Source organism: Microtus oregoni, unplaced genomic scaffold, assembly GCF_018167655.1.
Source record: "Microtus oregoni isolate MIOR12 unplaced genomic scaffold, Mior012 000008F_ref0000371, whole genome shotgun sequence".
Lineage (NCBI taxonomy): Eukaryota > Metazoa > Chordata > Mammalia > Rodentia > Cricetidae > Microtus > Microtus oregoni.
In genome coordinates this window covers 20297299-20303298 of record NW_024543067.1, presented here as the reverse complement: position 1 = coordinate 20303298, position 6000 = coordinate 20297299, and positions in this window count along the sequence as shown.

Sequence of the window (6000 nt, the reverse complement as noted above, 5' to 3'; positions counted from 1 at the left end):
AATAGCATTAGCATCCTCTTAAATGACCCTATTGGTGGCATCTATTTGAATTCTGAAGCTTATAGATTGAAAGATAGGATAGGGATCCCTTTCCAAATATACCTTGCTCTACAATGCTGAGTTTGTGTTCAACCTGAATGACATAGTGAGGTCCTGTATCAAAACCAAAAGCAATCAATAAAAGGAAAATTCAATATTAACAGTTGTTTTTCAAGCTCACAACTGATAAGAAAATACTATGTAATAGAAAAGCAAGTTAAATTAGAATTTGTTTATGTTAATCTTGTTCTTTTATATATTATGTAACTGAAGTTCACAGTGGTAAAATAACTTGACTAAACTTTTGTAGAGACTTAACAGACAAAAGGAGATCAAAGGCCAGATCTCCTGACTGCTAGCCCAGGCTTCACTGGGAAACAGAACACTTGCCTGGGGAGATTGGAACTCAGGAAGATTTTATGTAACCATGTAATGTTAGTACATTCTAAACACATATTATGTAACGTGACTAAACACATATTTTTTTAGGAAGAAAATGAGCCAAATGCTATTTAAGAGGTTACTGAAGTTCAACAAATACTTACTGAGGGTTCATTAGTGTTGAGTGTTTCAGACATTTAAGGTTTATTAATGAATAAAATGAAGACCCATCATTTTACTGGCTTATATTCTTAAACATATTAAGCATAATAAATCTAAGTATGGAAATTATATTACAAGTGTTACAATAAAAATGGGCAGAACAGCTGAGATGAGGGTGCCATGGGGGTGTTTTTGAGACAGGGTCTCTGTGTAGCTCTGGTTAACCTGGAACTCAGTGTGTAGACCATCAGGCTGACCTGGAACTTGTAGAGACCGTCCTGCCTCCTGTGTTCTGGGATTACAGGTGAGCACTACCAAGCCCGATATGGTGGGTGCCATTTTTAACACTGAGGGAAGGATTTCTTTTTAAACAGGGTGATGGCATCAGCCTCATTGAGATAATAGGAGATTTAGGTATGTGTAAAATGGGTGAGTGTTGAAGTGGGACTCCCCTTTCTATGCTATGAATATGTTTCATTACCGTTGGTTATTAAAGAAGCTGTTTCAGTCAATGGCTTAGTAGAGTAAAGCCAGGCAGGAAATCCAAACAGGATATGGAGAGAAACTAGGCAGAATCAGGGAGAGGCCATGTAGCTGCCAGAGGAGAAAGACGCCAGTTGCCAGCCAGAAACAGTAGGCCACAGCCTCGTGGTGATTCACAGATTAATAGAAATGGGTTACTTTTTACTTTAAGTTAGCCAGAAACAGTCAGCACAGAATTTTTTTTTTTTTTTTGATTTTTTGAGACAGGGTTTCTCTGTAGCTTTGAAGCCTTTGAAGCCTCTCCTAAAACTAGCTCTTGTAAACCAGGTTGGCCTATAACTCACAAAGATCCATCTGTCTCTGCCTCCCTAGTGCTGGGATTAAAGGCGTGTGCCACCACCGCCGGGCTGCTGCAGCACAGAATTCTAGGAGCTTGCTTGGTGAGAACTGAGGTAGGTGTGAGAGGAATGAGAGACTATGGAAAACAGCTGATGTCTGCTATCGTAAATCAGGGAAAGGCACATTGAGAGGAGAGATCTTAAACAGAAGTAACTTTGCCAATAAAACAAAAGCTACACATTTTCTATTTATGCCATAACTATGAAAAGCTAAAAAAAAATGTGCACAGAGGCCGGGCATACAACTCAGTGGGTAGAATTTTTTGTATGTGCATACATCTAGCATGTATGATGTTCACATACAGCTCAGCTGGTAGAATGCTTGCATGTACATACATCTAGCATGTAGGATGTTCACATACAGCTCAGCTGGTTGAGTACTTGTATGTGCATACATCTAGCATGTATGATGTTCGCATACAGCTCAGCTGGTTGAGTACTTGTATGTGCATACATCTAGCATGTATGATGTTCGCATACAGCTCAGTGGGTAGAATGCTTGTATGTGCATACACCTAGCATGTATGATGTTCACATACAGCTCAGTGGGTAGAATGCTTGTATGTGCATACATCTAGCATGTATGATGTTCACATACAGCTCAGCTGGTTGAGTACTTGTATGTGCATACATCTAGCATGTATGATGTTCGCATACAGCTCAGTGGGTAGAATGCTTGTATGTGCATACACCTAGCATGTATGATGTTCACATACAGCTCAGTGGGTAGAATGCTTGTATGTGCATACATCTAGCATGTATGATGTTCACATACAGCTCAGCTGGTAGAATGCTTGCATGTACATACATCTAGCATGTAGGATGTTCACATACAGCTCAGCTGGTTGAGTACTTGTATGTGCATACATCTAGCATGTATGATGTTCACATACAGCTCAGGTGGTTGAGTACTTGTATGTGCATACATCTAGCATGTAGGATGTTCACACACAGCTCAGGTGGTAGAGTGCTTCTATGTGCATACATCTAGCATGTATGATGTTCGCATACAGCTCAGCTGTTAGAGTGCCTGTATGTGCATACATCTAGCATGTAGGATGCTCTGGGTGGGATCACTAACCCATGTCAATCAGGAGTGGTGGCATATGTGTATAATCGCAGCACTGGGGAGGCAAAGGCAGAGGACCAGAAGTTTAACATCTTTAGCCATATATAGTAAGTTTAGTGAGTTCAGGGCCAACCTAAAATACATAAAACTCTGCCTCAAAAAGCAACAAAGCAAAACAACAACAAGAAGACAAATCTGGGGAATTTCAAATATTAGAATGAAAATGTTTGAACAAAGGGAAGTTGAGGTGGGAATGATGGCCTGGTCCTGTCATCCCAGGACTCGGGACACAGAGGAAGGGGGACTGCTGTAATTTGAGGCCAACCTGGTTAACAAAGTAACTCTCAGTCTACTCAGGATGATTTAGAGCTACTCCTCCTCCCCTCAAAGATAGGGGGCCGGTTTGACAGTTTTTTCGATTCATTGGCTAACTGTTCAGTAATTGTATGATTTGAATGATGGGCCTGAGGAAACTTTTAAACTTATTGGCAGTGGAGAGGGGAAGTGGGGAACAGCTCCAGCCCAAGCATGAGAGTGTGTTAGCAGCACTATGGTATTCTAATGTGCAGCCGTGGTTAAGAAACTCAAAGAGCAAACCTGGTTCCTCCCATTCCTGCCCCCAACAACAGCTCACTTCTCATCAGAACTACTCCTTTCCCTGCTACCCAGAGCTCCAGAATCACAAATCCTACCTGCAGGAGCACTGGGAACTCTATTCCACTAGACTTCGTGGGGGGTTTTCTGCCCCTCTGTGAGGTCCTGCCAGCAACACACAGCACTACGTGCACAGAGACGTTGTGAGAATGGAAGAGGATGGGAGGAGGGTACCATCAGGGCGGGCAGCAGGTACTCACCAAACCTGGAGAACAGACCTGTCCAATGTCCACTCATATAGTTTGGTATTGTTATGACAGAAAAGTATTCTGTCTCAGACCTCAGAAAAGTCCATTTCATACACGTGTGCCTGGATAAATATGTAATGTGGATGAAGTGAGCTCATTGGAATAAAACAAAACAAAAAGAGGTTCTCCAACTTTCCAATCTTGTTACCCAGGGACAACTACTGTTAATACCCTCATACCTGTAAAAATATGCTCATGATGCTAATTCTTGATTATTGTTAGTGCCTAAACCTCATGACACAGATTTAACACATTAAACTATCAAAATTTCCCTACCCACAACACCTAATTCTATCACTATTGTTAGTTTCCCCACTGATTACATTTGTGATCTTAAAATCTGTTTCAATTCATATTTATTTCAACTATAGGCAGTCTATCCTCACCTCACAAGACAGCTTCGTACCACAAACTCCTAATCTCCCATGCTTTTTTATATTACAGTGTTTAACACTTGCAACCAGCTCGGTGAGGATAATGAAGAGCTTCTTATTCAAAGGATTGCAAATCTGAGAATGGGCAGGTGTTTACTTTGTCTCTATGCAAACATTATCCCCTGTCCATTTCTGTCACAAAGCCACCTCAGCTGGTTTTAAATGCAGTTTTACTTCTGTCTTTAAAGTCTACTTTTATGGCAGTATTATCAGGGCAGGTTCTTCAAATATTTTCAGGGTACTATCATAGAGAGGAACTCCTTTTTATTATAGGCAATTACCCTGACATCCTTGTAGTCTTTTGATCTAGATAGGAGGCCTCCAAGCTCAAGCCATTACCTGGAACTTTCAAAGATTTCCCTTCTAAGACTCTGTCCTGTTGATTACAAGTCTTCTGCTAGTCTGATTTTCACTCCCTTGTAGAGCTTTTCGACTCTTGCTTATTCTGCTCTTCCTGAATACCACAATATACCCTAATGCATGGTTTTGTCTGCTCAGTGCACAATAGTAGGCTATCTGCTTGTTCAGACTGTATCCTCTTTTTCTTTTCTTTGTTGTTGTTTTTTGAGACAGGGTCTATATGGAACACTGACATACTGGAACTGTCTATGAACCAGCTGGCATCAAACTCCCAGACATCCATGGCCTCTGCCTCCCAAGTGCTGAGAACAAAAGCATATGCCACTAGCTGCTTCTTACTTTTTATACATTTTCTTACCATGCATTTCATCCAAAATCTTCTACTCTTACTTTCTGAAAAAAAAATACATAAAACCTGTTATCTTTTGCTGCATGAGGTGCCTCAATTTTTCTGTTTTATCTTATAGTAATGCATACAGCATCCATATAGAGTTTACAAGCTATAAAATACATATCTCTCCTAACTTCTGTTCATCTGTTCCATTCAGTTCAAAAGACATTCAACCTCAGCCCTTCTGAGGTCACTTGGCTGTTACCTGTGTGTTCTACCACAAGCCAGGATCTGCCATACAACAGTGAACAAAGAAATAAAGTTCTGAGTGTACCCCTTTCTCCACAACCTCTCCAGCAAAGGCTATCAAGGGTGTTTTCTATTTTAGCCATTCTGACAGGTGTAAGATGGTATCTTAAAGTTGTCTTGATTTGCATTTTCCTGATTGCTAAGGAAGTTGAGCATGACCTTAAGTGTCTTTTGGCCGTTTGAACTTCTTCTGTTGAGAATTCTCTGTTCAGCTCAGTGCCCCATTTTATAATTGGGTTGATTAGCCGTTTACGGTCTAGTTTCTTGAGTTCTTTATATATTTTGGAGATCAGACCTTTGTCAGTTGCGGGGTTGGTGAAGATCTTCTCCCAGTAAGTGGGTTACCTTTTTGTCTTAGTGATAGTGTCCTTTGCTTTACAGAAGCTTCTCAGTCTCAGCAGGTCCCATTTATTCAATGCAAACTTGTGCAACCACTCTGGAAAGCAGTGTGGTGGTTTCTCAGGAAATTCAGGATCAACCTACCCCTGGACCCAGCAATACTACTCTTGGGAATATATCCACGAGAGGCCCTATCAAACAACAAAAGTATATGCTCAACTATGTTCATGGCAGCATTGTTTGTAATAGCCAGAACCTGGAAACAACCTAGATGCCCTTCAATGGAAGAATGGATGAAGAAAGTATGGAATATATACATATTAGAGTACTACTCAGCAGTAAAAAACAAGGACTTCTTGAATTTTGCATACAAATGGATGGAAATAGAAAACACTATCCTGAGTGAGGTAAGCCAGACCCAAAAAGAGGAGGAACATGGAATGTACTCACTCATATTTGGTTTCTAGCCATAAATAAAGGACATTGAGCCTATAATTCGCTATCCTAGAGAAGCTAAATAAGAAGGTGACCCAAAGATAAACATATAGGCATCCTCCTGAATATTAACCTTCATCAGGCGATGAAAGGAGACAGAGACCCACATTGGAGCACCGGACTGAAATCTCAAGGTCCAAATCAGGAGCAGAAGGAGAGAGAGCATGAGCAAGGAACTCAGGACGGTGAGGGGTGCACCCACACACTGAGACAATGAGGATGTTCTATCGGGAACCCACCAAGGCCAGCTGGCCTGGGTCTGAAAAAGCATGAGATAAAACCGGACTTGCTGAACATA